We start from the raw sequence: 16,066 nt of genomic DNA, 5'->3' as shown, positions 1-16,066 counted from the left end.
TCCACGGCTCCCTCTCCAGCCTGCCCCCCAGCCCCCCCGCACAGACCCCCCCACGGCTCCCTCACCAGCCTGCCCCCAGCACCGACCCCCCCACGGCTCCCTCCCAGCCTGCCCCCCAGCCCCCCCACACCGTCCCCCCCACGGCTCCCTCCCAGCCTGCCCCCAGCACCGACCCCCCCATGGCTCCCTCCCAGCCCTGCCCCCCCAGCCCCCCCGCACCGACCCCCCCACGGCTCCCTCCCAGCCTGCCCCCAGCCCCCCCACACCGACCCCCCCACGGCTCCCTCCCAGCCCCCCCGCACCGACCCCCCCACGGCTCCCTCACCAGCCTGCCCCCCAGCCCCCCCCGCACCGACCCCCCCACGGCTCCCTCACCAGCCTGCCCCCCAAGCCCCCGCACCGACCCCCCACGGCTCCCTCCCAGCCTGCCCCCCGCACCGACCCCCCCCACGGCTCCTCACCAGCCTGCCCCCCCAGCCCCCCCGCACCGACCCCCCCCACGGCTCCCTCCCAGCCTGCCCCCAGCCCCCCCGCACCGACCCCCCCACGGCTCCTCACCAGCCTGCCCCCCCAGCCCCCCCGCACCGACCCCCCCCACGGCTCCCTCCCAGCCTGCCCCCAGCCCCCCCGCACCGACCCCCCACGGCTCCCTCTCCAGCCTGCCGCCCCAGCCCCCCGCACCAACCCCCCCACGGCTCCCTCTCCAGCTTGCCCCCCAACCCCCCCCCCACCGACCCCCCACGGCTCCCTCCCAGCCTGCCCCCCCAGCCCCCCGCACCGACCCCCCCACGGCTCCCTCACCAGCCTGACCCCAGCCCCCCCGCACCGACCCCCCCACGGCTCCCTCACCAGCCTGCCCCCCAGCCCCCCCGCACCGACCCCCCCACGGCTCCCTCACCAGCCTGCCCCCAGCCCCCCCGCACCGACCCCCCCACGGCTCCCTCCCAGCCTGCCCCCCAACCCCCCCGCACCGACCCCCCCACGGCTCCCTCCCAGCCTGCCCCCCCAGCCCCCCCGCACCGACCCCCCACGGCTCCCTCACCAGCCTGCCCCCCAGCCCCCCCGCACCGACCCCCCCACGGCTCCCTCACCAGCCTGCCCCCCCAGCCCCCCCGCACCGACCCCCCCACGGCTCCCTCACCAGTCTGCCCCCCCAGCCCCCCCGCACCGACCCCCCCACGGCTCCCTCCCAGCCTGCCCCCCCAGCCCCCCCGCACCGACCCCCCACGGCTCCCTCCCAGCTTGCCCCCAGCACCGACCCCCCCATGGCTCCCTCCCAGCCTGCCCCCCCAGCCCCCCCAGCCCCGACCCCCCCACGGCTCCCTCCCCAGCCCCCAGCCCCGACCCCCCCACGGCTCCCTCCCAGCCTGCCCCCCAGCCCCGACCCCACCCACGGCTCCCTCCCAGCCTGCCCCCAGCCCCCCCGCACCGACCCCCCCACGGCTCCCTCACCAGCCTGCCCCCGCACCGACCCCCCACGGCTCCCTCCAGCCCCCCCGCACCGACCCCCCCACGGCTCCCTCCGAGCCTGCCCCCCAGCCCCCCCACACCGACCCCCCCACGGCTCCCTCCCAGCCCCCCCGCACCGACCCCCCCACGGCTCCCTCCCAGCCTGCCCCCAGCCCCCCCACACCGACCCCCCACGGCTCCCTCCCAGCCCCCCCGCACCGACCCCCCCACGGCTCCCTCCAGCCTGCCCCCAGCCCCCCCGCACCGACCCCCCCACGGCTCCCTCACCAGCCTGCCCCCCGCACCGACCCCCCCACGGCTCCCTCCCAGCCTGCCCCCCAGCCCCCCCGCACCGACCCCCCCACGGCTCCCTCCCAGCCTGCCCCCAGCCCCCCCACACCGACCCCCTCACGGCTCCCTCACCAGCCCCCCCGCACCGACCCCCCCACGGCTCCCTCCCAGCCCCCCCGCACCGACCCCCCCACGGCTCCCTCCCAGCCTGTCCCCAGCCCCCCCGCACCGACCCCCCCACGGCTCCCTCACCAGCCTGCCCCCCGCACCGACCCCCCCACGGCTCCCTCCCAGCCTGCCCCCCAGCCCCCCCGCACCGACCCCCCCACGGCTCCCTCCCAGCCTGCCCCCAGCCCCCCCACACCGACCCCCTCACGGCTCCCTCACCAGCCCCCCCGCACCGACCCCCCCACGGCTCCCTCCCAGCCCCCCTCGCACCGACCCCCCCCACGGCTCCCTCCCAGCCTGCCCCCAGCCCCCCGCACCGACCCCCCCACGGCTCCCTCACCAGCCTGCCCCCCGCACCGACCCCCCCACGGCTCCCTCACCAGCCTGCCCCCCGCACCGACCCCCCACGGCTCCCTCCCAGCCTGCCCCCCGCACCGACCCCCCCACGGCTCCCTCACCAGCCTGCCCCCCGCACCGACCCCCCCACGGCTCCCTCCCAGCCTGCCTCCCAGCCCCCCCGCACCGACCCCCCCACGGCTCCCTCACCAGCCCCCCCGCACCGACCCCCCCACGGCTCCCTCCCAGCCTGCCCCCAGCCCCCCCGCACCGACCCCCCCACGGCTCCCTCACCAGCCTGCCCCCCGCACCGACCCCCCCACGGCTCCCTCCCAGCCTGCCCCCAGCCCCCCCGCACCGACCCCCCCACGGCTCCCTCCGAGCCTGCCCCCCAGCCCCCCCACACCGACCCCTCCACGGCTCCCTCCCAGCCCCCCCGCACCGACCCCCCCACGGCTCCCTCACCAGCCTGCCCCCAGCCCCCCCGCACCGACCCCCCCACGGCTCCCTCACCAGCCTGCCCCCAACCCCCCCGCACCGACCCCCCCACGGCTCCCTCCCAGCCTGCCCCCCGCACCGACTCCCCCCACGGCTCCTCACCAGCCTGCCCCCCAGCCCCCCCGCACCGACCACCCCCACGGCTCCCTCTCCAGCCTGCCCCCCCAGCCCCCCCGCACCGACCCCCCCCACGGCTCCCTCTCCAGCCTGCCCCCCCAGCCCCCCCGCACCGACCCCCCCACGGCTCCCTCTCCAGCCTGCCCCCCAACCCCCCCACCGACCCCCCCACGGCTCCCTCACAGCCTGCCCCCCCAGCCCCCCCGCACCGACCCCCTCACGGCTCCCTCACCAGCCTGCCCCCCAGCCCCCCCGCACCGACCCCCCCACGGCTCCCTCCCAGCCTGCCCCCCAACCCCCCCGCACCGACCCCCCACGGCTCCCTCCCAGCCTGCCCCCCCAGCCCCCCGCACCGACCCCCCCACGGCTCCCTCACCAGCCTGCCCCCCAGCCCCCCCGCACCGACCCCCCCACGGCTCCCTCACCAGTCTGCCCCCCCAGCCCCCCCGCACCGACCCCCCACGGCTCCCTCCCAGCCTGCCCCCCAGCCCCCCCGCACCGACCCCCCCCACGGCTCCCTCCCAGCCTGCCCCCAGCACCGACCCCCCCCATGGCTCCCTCCAGCCTGCCCCCCCCAGCCCCCCCGCACCGACCCCCCACGGCTCCCTCCCAGCCTGCCCCCAGCCCCCCCACACCGACCCCCCCACGGCTCCCTCCCAGCCCCCCCGCACCGACCCCCCCACGGCTCCCTCCCAGCCCCCCCACGGCTCCCTCCCAGCCTGCCCCCAGCCCTCCCACACCGACCCCCCCACGGCTCCCGCACCGACCCCCCCGCACCGACCCCCCCACGGCTCCCTCCAGCCCCCCCGCACCGACCCCCCCACGGCTCCCTCCCAGCCTGCCCCCCGCACCGACCCCCCCCATGGCTCCCTCCCAGCCTGCCCCCCCCAGCCCCGACCCCCCACGGCTCCCTCCCCAGCCCCCCCAGCCCCGACACCACCCACGGCTCCCTCCCAGCCTGCCCCCCAGCCCCCCCGCACCAACCCCCCCACGGCTCCCTCCCAGCCTGCCCCCCCAGCCCCCCTGCACCGACCCCCCCACGGCTCCCTCCCAGCCTGCCCCCAGCACCGACCCCCCCACGGCTCCCTCACAGCCTGCCCCCCAGCCCCCCCGCACCGACCCCCCCCACGGCTCCCTCCCAGCCTGCCCCCCCAGCCCCCCCGCACCGACCCCCCCCACGGCTCCCTCCCAGCCTGCCCCCAGCCCCCCCGCACCGACACCCCCACGGCTCCCTCCCCAGCCCCCCAGCCCCGACCCCCCCACGGCTCCCTCCCAGCCTGCCCCCCCAGCCCCGACACCACCCACGGCTCCCTCCCAGCCTGCCCCCCAGCCCCCCCGCACCGACCCCCCCACGGCTCCCCTCCCAGCCTGCCCCCCCAGGCCCCCCGCACCGACCCCCCCCCACGGCTCCCTCCCAGCCTGCCCCCCAGCCCCCCCGCACCGACCCCCCCCCACGGCTCCCTCCCAGCCTGCCCCCCCAGCCCCCCTCACCGACCCCCCCCACGGCTCCCTCCCAGCCTGCCCCCACAGCCCCCCCGCACCGACCCCCCCACGGCTCCCTCACCAGCCTGCCCCCAGCCCCCCCGCACCGACCCCCCCACGGCTCCCTCTCCAGCCTGCCCCCCCAGCCCCCCCGCACCGACCCCCCCACGGCTCCCTCACCAGCCTGCCCCCAGCACCGACCCCCCCACGGCTCCCTCCCAGCCTGCCCCCCAGCCCCCCCACACCGTCCCCCCCACGGCTCCCTCCCAGCCTGCCCCCAGCACCGACCCCCCCATGGCTCCCTCCCAGCCTGCCCCCCCAGCCCCCCCGCACCGACCCCCCCACGGCTCCCTCCCAGCCTGCCCCCAGCCCCCCCACACCGACCCCCCCACGGCTCCCTCCCAGCCCCCCCGCACCGACCCCCCCACGGCTCCCTCACCAGCCTGCCCCCCAGCCCCCCCGCACCGACCCCCCCCACGGCTCCCTCACCAGCCTGCCCCCCAAGCCCCCCGCACCGACCCCCCCACGGCTCCCTCCCAGCCTGCCCCCCGCACCGACCCCCCCCACGGCTCCTCACCAGCCTGCCCCCCCAGCCCCCCCGCACCGACCCCCCCCACGGCTCCCTCCCAGCCTGCCCCCAGCCCCCCCGCACCGACCCCCCCACGGCTCCTCACCAGCCTGCCCCCCCAGCCCCCCCGCACCGACCCCCCCCACGGCTCCCTCCCAGCCTGCCCCCAGCCCCCCCGCACCGACCCCCCCACGGCTCCCTCTCCAGCCTGCCGCCCCAGCCCCCCCGCACCAACCCCCCCACGGCTCCCTCTCCAGCTTGCCCCCCAACCCCCCCCACCGACCCCCCCACGGCTCCCTCCCAGCCTGCCCCCCCAGCCCCCCCGCACCGACCCCCCCACGGCTCCCTCACCAGCCTGACCCCCAGCCCCCCCGCACCGACCCCTCCACGGCTCCCTCACCAGCCTGCCCCCCAGCCCCCCCGCACCGACCCCCCCACGGCTCCCTCACCAGCCTGCCCCCCAGCCCCCCCGCACCGACCCCCCCACGGCTCCCTCCCAGCCTGCCCCCCAACCCCCCCGCACCGACCCCCCCACGGCTCCCTCCCAGCCTGCCCCCCCAGCCCCCCCGCACCGACCCCCCCACGGCTCCCTCACCAGCCTGCCCCCCAGCCCCCCCGCACCGACCCCCCCACGGCTCCCTCACCAGCCTGCCCCCCAGCCCCCCCGCACCGACCCCCCCACGGCTCCCTCACCAGTCTGCCCCCCCAGCCCCCCGCACCGACCCCCCCACGGCTCCCTCCCAGCCTGCCCCCCCAGCCCCCCCGCACCGACCCCCCCACGGCTCCCTCCCAGCCTGCCCCCAGCACCGACCCCCCCATGGCTCCCTCCCAGCCTGCCCCCCCCAGCCCCCCCAGCCCCGACCCCCCCACGGCTCCCTCCCCAGCCCCCCAGCCCCGACCCCCCCACGGCTCCCTCCCAGCCTGCCCCCCCAGCCCCGACCCCACCCACGGCTCCCTCCCAGCCTGCCCCCCAGCCCCCCCGCACCGACCCCCCCACGGCTCCCTCCCAGCATGCCCCCCCAGCCCCCCCGCACCGACCCCCCCACGGCTCCCTCCCAACCTGCCCCCAGCCCCCCCACACCGACCCCCCCACGGCTCCCTCCCAGCCTGCCCCCAGCACCGACCCCCCCATGGCTCCCTCCCAGCCTGCCCCCCCAGCCCCCCCAGCCCCGACCCCCCCACGGCTCCCTCCCCAGCCCCCCCGCACCGACCCCCCCACGGCTCCCTCCCAGCCTGCCCCCAGCCCCCCCGCACCGACCCCCCCACGGCTCCCTCCCAGCCTGCCCCCCCAGCCCCCCCGCACCGACCCCCCCACGGCTCCCTCCCAGCCTGCCCCCCCTGCCCCCCCGCACCGACCCCCCCACGGCTCCCTCCCAGCCTGCCCCCAGCACCGACCCCCCCACGGCTCCCTCACAGCCTGCCCCCCAGCCTGCCCCCAGCACCGACCCCCCCATGGCTCCCTCCCAGCCTGCCCCCCCCAGCCCCCCCAGCCCCGACCCCCCCACGGCTCCCTCCGCAGCCCCCCCAGCCCCGACTCCCCCACGGCTCCCTCCCCAGCCTGCCCCCCAGCCCCCCCGCACCGACCCCCCCACGGCTCCCTCCCAGCCTGCCCCCAGCCCCCCCACACCGACCCCCCCACGGCTCCCTCCCAGCCTGCCCCCAGCACCGACCCCCCCATGGCTCCCTCCCAGCCTGCCCCCCCAGCCCCCCCAGCCCCGACCCCCCCACGGCTCCCTCCCCAGCCCCCCCGCACCGACCCCCCCACGGCTCCCTCCCAGCACCGACCCCCCCCCACGGCTCCCTCCCAGCCTGCCCCCCCAGCCCCCCCGCACCGACCCCCCCCCACGGCTCCCTCCCAGCCTGCCCCCCCAGCCCCCCCGCACCGACCCCCCCCACGGCTCCCTCCCAGCCTGCCCCCCCAGCCCCCCCGCACCGACCCCCCCACGGCTCCCTCTCCAGCCTGCCCCCCCAGCCCCCCCGCACCGACCCCCCCACGGCTCCCTCTCCAGCCTGCCCCCCCAGCCCCCCTGCACCGACCCCCCCACGGCTCCCTCTCCAGCCTGCCCCCCCAGCCCCCCCGCACCGACCCCCCCCCACGGATCCCTCACCAGCCTGTCCCCAGCCCCCCCGCACCGACCCCCCCCCAGGCTCCCTCCCAGCCTGCCCCCCCAGCCCCCCCGCACCGACCCCCCCCACAGCTCCCTCACCAGCCTGCCCCCAGCCCCCCCGCACCGACCCCCCCACGGCTCCCTCTCCAGCCTGCCCCCCCCGCCCCCCCGCACCGACCCCCCCACGGCTCCCTCACCAGCCTGCTCCCAGCAACGATCCCCCCCCATGGCTCCCTCACCAGCCTGCCCCCCAGCCCCCTCGCACCGACCCCCCCACGGCTCCCTCCCAGCCTGCCCCCAGCCCCCCCGCACCGACCCCCCCACGGCTCCCGCACCAGTGCCATCATTCCCATCCGCCAACTCCTTTAGCGCTCTCGGATGCAGCACATCCGGTCCCATGGACTAGTGCTCGTCCAGCTTTTCTACATAGTCCCGAACCACTTCTTTCTCCGCAGAGGGCTGGCCACCTCCTCCCCATGCTGTGCTGCCCAGCGCAGTAGTCTGGGAGCTGACCTTGTTCGTGAAGACAGAGACAAAAAAAGCATTGAGTACATTAGCTTTTTCCACATCCTCTGTCACTAGGTTGCCTCCATCATTCATGAAGGGGCCCACACATTCCTTGGCTTTCTTCTTGTTGCCAACATACCTGAAGAAACCCTTCTTGTTACTCTTGACATCTCTTGCGAGCTGCATGGTGTGATTTGGCCTTCCTGATTTCACTCCTGCATGCCCGAGCAATATTTTTAAACTCTTCCCTGGTCATTTGTCCAGTCTGCCACTTCTTGTAAGCTTCTTTTTTGTGTTGAAGATCAGCAAGGATTTCACTGTTAAGCCAGGTTTCAGAGTAACAGCCGTGTTAGTCTGTATTCGCAAAAGGAAAAGGAGTACTTGTGGCACCTTAGAGACTAACCAATTTATTTGAGCATGAGCTTTCGTGAGCTACAGCTCATTTCATCGGATGCATGCCGTGGAAACTGTAGCAGACTTTATATATACACAGAGAATATGAAAAAATACCTCCTCCCACCCCACTGTCCAGCTGGTAATAGCTTATCTAAAGTGATCATCAGGTGGGTCATTTCCAGCATGCAAAGCAGTGGATGTATTGTTTCTTGACTTTAGCAAAGCTTTTGACACGGTCTCCCACAGTATTCTTGTCAGCAAGTTAAGGAAGTATGGGCTGGATGAATGGACTATAAGGTGGGTAGAAAGTTGGCTAGATTGTCGGGCTCAACGGGTAGTGATCAATGGCTCCATGTCTAGTTGGCAGCCGGTGTCAAGTGGAGTGCCCCAGGGGTCGGTCCTGGGGCCAGTTTTGTTCAATATCTTCATAAATGATCTGGAGGATGGTGTGGATTGCACTCTCAGCAAATTTGCGGATGATACTAAACTGGGAGGAGTGGTAGATACGCTGGAGGGGCGGGATAGGATACAGAAGAACCTAGACAAATTGGAGGATTGGGCCAAAAGAAATCTGATGAGGTTCAATAAGGATAAGTGCAGGGTCCTGCACTTAGGACGGAAGAATCCCATGCACCGCTACAGACTAGGGACCGAATGGCTCGGCAGCAGTTCTGCGGAAAAGGACCTAGGGGTGACAGTGGACAAGAAGCTGGATATGAGTCAACAGTGTGCCCTTGTTGCCAAGAAGGCCAATGGCATTTTGGGCTGTATAAGTAGGGGCATAGCGAGCAGATCGAGGGACGTGATCGTTCCCCTCTATTCGACATTGGTGAGGCCTCATCTGGAGTACTGTGTCCAGTTTTGGGCCCCACACTTCAAGAAGGATGTGGATAAATTGGAGAGAGTCCAGCGAAGGGCAACAAAAATGATTAGGGGACTGGAACACATGAGTTATGAGGAGAGGCTGAGGGAGCTGGGATTGTTTAGCCTGCAGAAGAGAAGAATGAGGGGGGATTTGATAGCTGCTTTCAACTACCTGAAAGGGGGTTCCAAAGAGGATGGATCTAGACTGTTCTCAATGGTAGCAGATGACAGAACGAGGAGTAATGGTCTCAAGTTGCAGTGGGGGAGGTTTAGATTGGATATTAGGAAAAACTTTTTCACTAAGAGGGTGGTGAAACACTGGAATGCGTTACCTAGGGAGGTGGTAGAATCTCCTTCCTTAGAGGTTTTTAAGGTCAGGCTTGACAAAGCCCTGGCTGGGATGATTTAACTGGGAATTGGTCCTGCTTCGAGCAGGGGGTTGGACTAGATGACCTTCTGGGGTCCCTTCCAACCCTGATATTCTATGATTCTATGATTCCCCCACCTTTTCTGCCCTGCCTGTCCTTCCTGAACAGCTTATATCCATCCATGACAGTGCTCCAGTCATGTGAGTTACCCCACCAAGTCCCTGTTATTTCAATCACATCATAATTCCTTGACTGTGCCAGGACTTGCAGTTCTCCCTGCTTGTTTCCCAGGCTTCTTGCATTTGTGTATAGGCACTTGAGATAACTCGCTGATCGTCCCTCTTTCTCAGTATGAGGAAGGAGCCCTGCCCTCTCGCGCGCTCCTGCTCGTGCTTCCTCCCGGTATCCCACTTCCCCACTTACCTCAGGGCTTTGGTCTCCTTCCCCTGGTGAACCTAGTTTAAAGCCCTCCTCACTAGGTTAGCCAGCCTGCTTGCGAAGATGCTCTTCCCTCTCTTCGTTAGGTGGAGCCCGTCTCTGCCTAGCACTCCTCCCTCTTGGAACACCATCCCATGGTCAAAGAATCCAAAGCCTTCTCTCCGACAGCACCTGCGTAGCCATTCGTTGACTTCCACGATTCGACGGTCCCTACCCAGGCCTTTTCCTTCCATGGGGAGGATGGACGAGAATACCACTTGCGCCTCAAACTCCTTTATCCTTCTTCCCAGAGCCACGTAGTCCGCAGTGATCCGCTCAAGGTCATTCTTGGCAGTATCATTGGTGCCCACGTGGAGAAGCAGGAAGGGGTGGTGATCCGAGGGCTTGATGAGTCTCGGCAGTCTCTCCGTCACATCGCGAATCTTAGCCCCTGGCAAGCAGCAGACTTCTCGGTTTTCCCAGTTGGGGCGGCAGATAGATGACTCAGTCCCCCTGAGGAGAGAGTCCCCGACCACCACCACCCACCTCTTTCTGTTGGGAGCGGTGGTCGTGGAACCCCCATCCCTGAGACAGCACATCTCATGCCTTCCAATCGGCGGAGTCTCCCTCTGCTCCCTTCCCTCAGGCGTATCATCTGGTCCACTCTCCGCAATGGTCCCTGTGGAGAGAACATGAACACGGTTACTTACCTGTATCTGCGCTGCTGGTACATGGACACTCCCCTTTCTTCTTCTGGAGGTCACATGCTGCCAAATTTCTTCACCGTCTTCCTGTCCCCGCAGCCTGCTCTGAATCTTCAGAACCTTGTGCCCGAAGAAGCATATCCTGACGTCTGTCCAGGAAATCTTCAGTTTCTCTTATGCAACGCAGGGTCGATACCTGTTGCTCCAGACCTTGAACCTTCTCGTCCAATATGGAGACCAGCTTGCACTTCGTACAGACAAAGTCGCTTCTGTCCTGTGGAAGAAAGACAAACATGGCACAACCAGTGCAGGTCACAACAGCTGAACCCCCCCCCCCATCCATATTACCTTCCTTCTCCGAGCTTCCTCAGGAGTTATAGTAACTACTCAGAGAAGCCGGCCAGATGTCAGCCTCAGAGGGCTCTCCCCGGGCGAACTCCCTCTGTTAGCCGCTCTGCTGGTTCGCAGCGGACTGGCTTTTTATACAGTCAGGCCTCCCAGAGCCCTCCCCACAAGCGCCCCTTGCACCAGCCAGCCCCCAACACCAACTCCCCCCCACGGCTCCCACACTGGCCTGCCTCCCAGAGCCCTCCCCCCCCAGTCCTCCCCCGCACCAGCCAGTCCCCAACACCGACCCCCACAGCCCCCCACGCACCAGCCAGCCCCCAACACCAACCCCCCCACGGCTCCCACACTGGCCTGCCTCCCACAGCCCTCGCCCCCAGCCCTCCCCCGCACCAGCCAGTCCCCAACACCGACCCCCACAGCCCTCCCCCACAGCCCCCCACGCACCAGCCAGCCCCCAACACCAACCCCCCCATGGCTCCCACACTGGCCTGCCTCCCACAGCCCTCGCCCCCAGCCCTCCCCCGCACCAGCCAGTCCCCAACACCGACCCCCACAGCCCCCCACGCACCAGCCAGCCCCCAACACCAACTCCCCCCCACGGCTCCCACACCAGCCTGCCCCCCACAGCCCTCGCCCCCAGCCCTCGCCCGCACCAGCCAGTCCCCAACACCGACCCCCACAGCCCTCCCCCACAGCCCCCCACGCACCAGCCAGTCCCCAACACCAACCCCCCCACGGCTCCCACACTGGCCTGCCTCCCAGAGCCCTCCCCCCCCCCAGCGCCCCGCACACAGGCCAGCCCCCAACACTGACCCCCACAAGGCTCCCACACCAGCCTTCTCCTCAGCCCTCACCCACTGACCCTGTACCACCCTTACCAGCCTGCCCCCCAGCCCTCACCCATCTCCTCCCCTGCATCAGCCAGCCAGCCTCCTCCCCAACAGCTGGCCACCAAGCCCCACACCAGCCAGACCCCCTACACAGCCACCAACCTGCCAGCACCCCCTGCACCATGTCCTCTCTGCCCTTCGCTGTAGCCCTGGGAAGCGGGGCCCACAGTGGTCACCTGCCTGAGGCAGGTGGATGGGTGCAGCACACATTTTAACTTCCCTCATGAATCTCTTGTATGTCCCTTGGGCTGGGCTTGACCTACCTTTGGCCTTGCAGGCTGGGATCTCTGTCTCTCCACCTCTCCTCCCCGCAGCCTTGCAGCCCCTTATCTGCATCCTCCATCCTCAGGCCACATGAGGTTTGAATAGGCCCCCAATAAAAGCTGTGGGGTCACCACATCATATCGCTGGGCCCCACCCCAGCCCTGCACTGGGCGGGGACACTCTTGCTGCTCTGCTCACTGTCAGAGGGCTGGATACCTCTAGATTACCTGCCACTGGCCCAGTGCCCCAACCCGCCGGCCTTGGTGATGAGGTGGCTGCTCCAGGGCCTCATTGCCCTTACAGCAGAGGTCCCCAAACTTTTTACCTCGCAGCCCTCCTTACCCCGTCCACGCCACCACCATGTAGCCAGGGCCAGGAGTGGGGCTGGGTGGTGCTCCCTCCTGACGTCCCATGGGGCTGGCCCGGGCCCCAGCTGTGCCTGCTGAATGCTCCTTTATGCCCACCTCGAGGGCGTGCCCCACAGTTTGGGAACCTCTGCCTCACAGGCAGGCAGCAGTTGCTGCGCAGGCCAACGGTGCCACCCAGCCTGGCCTGTGGTAGGGCTGTGGGTCTTCTGTGGGCTAGTGGCATCCTGAAGACCTGTGTTTAATGGAGGAACTGGCAGCCTCACACCCCAGGGAGCTCAGCCCTCGGCTTTTTTATAGAACTACTTCATTAATGATAGTGGGGGTCTGAGTGGGAGGGCTGCAAGCCCCAGTAATGACAGCATAGGAGTTAGCTTTGGGGAAGTTATCCAAAAACCCAACTAGCCAATAGGAGAGCAAGCCCAGGAGCAGGAATGGCTCCAAGACCTAGGGCATGGGGACAGTGCATTAGCTATGAGCTTGCAGTGTGAGGGTGGCAACAAGGAAGAGCCAGTCTGATGTGTGTGTGGTGGGGGGAGGGGGCATTTAGCAAGAGGCATCGTGTCAGCCCAGAGATGCACAGTCCCTCTCAGTCTAGCTGCAATGAGGCTGCTCCCAGAATCATGCAAGGAACTAAAATGATACTTTCCTAAGTTCTGGAACTTGCTCTGTTCAGCCCTGGAAGTGTAGCAAAAAGTCCCATGAGATCTGAGGAGCCCAGGGGGTGGGACAAGCCAGGCCTAGAAGGGAACCATTCCTGATCATCAGCCTGCCTTTTGCCGTGTCAGGGTTGACCAGAGCCTTAAGCCGCTGCTCACAAATTGCTGGAGCTAGAGCAGAAATCTCAGAAAGCAGCTTGGCCTGGCAGCTGGCAGCTGTCACCGCGGCACAGCGGCACTAGCCCTTCCTGGCATTCTGCCGAAGGGGGTGCTTGGCAGGGAAGGGGTTGGGCCAAGAGGGAGGGGCTCTCTCTCTTACCCCTGTCCCCCGCTCTGTAGAGGCTACCTAAGGCCAACGCATGTGGCTGCTGACACCAACAGTCCTTGTTTTTCTGACATTCTCAGGCCGTTCCTCCTACCAGTCAATGCAAGTGGATGGAGCTTTTCTTCTTCCTGGATGAGGATGGAGCTGGGACGCTCTTTAACGAGCCATGTTGGGCTGCAGTAGATGTCCAGCACGTACCTGATGATTACTGTTACTCAGGAGGGCAGGGATCTACTGTTTAGAGATCCCTGCGAGTTAGTGCAAACATGATTTGGGTTCACTTGGCCCCTCTTGCCTGGTCTACGACAGAGACCAGAGCATTGCACTGCTGCCTTTTCTATTAGCATACTGTTTCCCTGGCTTTGTATACATGCCTAACATAAAGCCAGGGCCCCTGTCCATCCTTGCTCTGAACATTCCTGCGCTGAGATTCCCCATGGCAGTTGCAGTGATGGCCCTAGCTCCCACTCTCCACTGGAATCCTTGCACTGCTTCTTGCACTACTTTTCTCTGCCACTGACATCCACAAGGCCAGAATCCATCATTACTAAACAGGTCTATACGTGCTCCCTCTTTCTCCTCCACATCTACCTCCCCTCCCCCCACGTCTCTCCCAAACACACCTCCATTCACTGCCTCCTGCTTCCGAGAGTCCAGTGCCCCCTGCCCCATTTTACTTTCACTCCATCTCCAGATTCCTGGGCATCTTGTTTCAATTCAGCTGTAACCTTGAAAATGTCACACTGTTCACTAGTGATATAAGAACACGGGGGTTGTCTGCAGCCCCTGTATGGAAGAGAAACAGGCTGATGGGAGTCTGTGGGAAAGGATCCACTTATCCCTGCCGAGCGCAGACTCAGGAAAACTCCATACCCAGCTGTCCATATGACAAGAGGCCCAACAGCCGTCCAAGGGTTGATGCGTGAACAGCAGGGAATGGTACCTAACAGCAGATGTACCACTGATGCTAGCTATTCCTCCCCCATACTGCTTGACTGTGCTGATGTCCCCAAAAACATATGGGATGTGGGAGCAGAAAGTAATTAAAAGTATTTATGTGAACAGTGAAGCATTCTGGTGAGATGCTGACTTTGAGGCTCAGCTTGTTAGTGCAGATTGTACTCACTTCCTAAATTTACAAATGGACTCATTTTACCTTGCCCTGTTTTAGTCCCTGCAAAGATTTTTTTGCCATTGTTGTGACATTAGCCTTGGATCCCTGCTCAGACATTTCCTAGCCCCCATTTCCATTAGCTCCCAGAGCTGGGCATGCTGCCCCCAGCAGTTACCTAATGCCGGAAAGGCAACTTCTGACTCTTGAAAGATTCAGTGGAGATGCTAAGAGGGAATCCTTCCACTGAGCTAATCAAATGACAAGGCAATACTCCAAGAAGAAGCCTGGGATTCTGAGACTGGGACGGGGTGGCATGTTTGAGAGGCAGAAACAACATGAAGAAGCAGAGTATAGAGCTGTGGCCTGGCGAGAGGAATCATCAGAAGGATAAACTCAGTCAGTGAAGATCCCATCCCTCAATGGAAGCTGCTAAGGAAGCACAGAGTAGATTCCAGCCTACAAGCGATCAGATGACAGTGCTCCTGCACTGGAGAGCAAGTGCTGGCGGGTCAGTGGGGTTGCACTCACCCACCAGGTTTCAAAGAGGTGTTTTATCAGGCCAAGGGCCTGCACCAAGGAGGAGAACCAGGGAATCCTGAGGGAGAAGTGCATCACAGTAGTACTAGACACAGGAGGAGGACAGCTGGGCTTTTCAATGCACAGGCCCAGGGGGCAGGTCTGTCAGAAATGGGCCATTGTTAATGATGCCCAGGTTAACACAAGGTTATCCAAAAAGAACAGGAGGACTTGTGGCACCTTAGAGACTAACAAATTTATTTGAGCATAAGCTTTCGTGAGCTACAGCTCACTTCATCGGATGCATTCGATGCAGTCCTCCTTTTTGCGAATACAGACTAGCACGGCTTCTACTCTGAAACAAGGTTAACCGTCACCCTCTGCGTCACCCTCTGGTGGCTAAACCACATGTAGAGGGTTTGAGTCTGCTGCTGGTTTCAGGCAAAAGGAGCTTGTCCTTTAGCTCACCACCTAGGAATTTGTGCTCTTAGACCCAAAATCCCAAGTTTAACCCTGCAGGTGGCTTGGCTAGGGCTGTTATGTTAAGATATTTGGACACTTACACCCAGATAAGGTCCTGTTTCCCCTGATAAAAAGGGTTGTTAGAAAAGAGTTCCTACCTCCTGGCTGGCTGCTTTTTGCCTCTTCCAGTCTGGATTTCTTCTTTCCTGCACGCAGATATTGGCATTGGCACAGCCTCCAGCCATTGGCCAAGAGACTGGAGCAAATGGGACTCTTGAAGGCCACTATGCAACTGTATCCTGAGAACCTCTGCCCAGCTCAGAGAACTGGGCAGGAGCTGAGAGCATGAAGCCACATGTTGGGGCTCTGCCAGCACAAGAATTCACCCTGGGCTCAAATTTACTTCTTGCAAGACAAATACCCTCCTCCTTTGTGTTCACCGGTCCTCCCCCATCCAGCCACATCACACATCTCTCAAACCCACCACCTGCCTTCTTGGATCCAGATTAACTTGCCATCCACTTGCCTTACGTTTTCTTGCCACCAAAGGTGGGATTGGCACCTCTCCAAGAGTAGTTGGTGAACAAGGCCGGTTTCACACCCCTCACCACATGAAGCCCTTGGGCCATGGCTCTAGCAGGAACAGCTGTGTCTGCAGAAGGGGCTGGTTTTTCACTGACCTCTTTTCTTCAGCTTTTATTAAAGGTCACACTGAAAGAGCCACCCACTGCTCTGCCTTCCTGGGCCTCCTCCCTGCCCTGCTGGGTGCTGTCACTGAGTGCGGCTGCTCTCCAGTACCCCGCATACACACCTGCAGGGACAAGTGCTTCTGCTCCTCCAGCGCATCAGC

At 66.6% G+C, this 16,066-nt stretch overlaps 1 protein-coding gene across 1 annotated transcript in view; it reads right to left on the bottom strand.

Moving 5' to 3' along the window:
• NLGN3 (neuroligin 3) overlaps positions 1-7,469 on the bottom strand; it is a 133,338-nt gene extending 125,869 nt beyond the window's left edge. Inside the window, exon 1 of the mRNA XM_084639119.1 lies at positions 7,353-7,469. The gene's annotated coding sequence lies outside the window, so the exon portion shown is untranslated. The remainder of the gene's footprint in view (positions 1-7,352) is intronic.
• Positions 7,470-16,066: the final 8,597 nt, after the last annotated feature.

This window comes from Lepidochelys olivacea (assembly GCF_965140295.1).
Source record: "Lepidochelys olivacea isolate rLepOli2 genome assembly, chromosome: 9".
Classification (NCBI taxonomy): Eukaryota; Metazoa; Chordata; order Testudines; family Cheloniidae; genus Lepidochelys; species Lepidochelys olivacea.
This window is presented reverse-complemented; position numbering and strand designations above follow the sequence as displayed.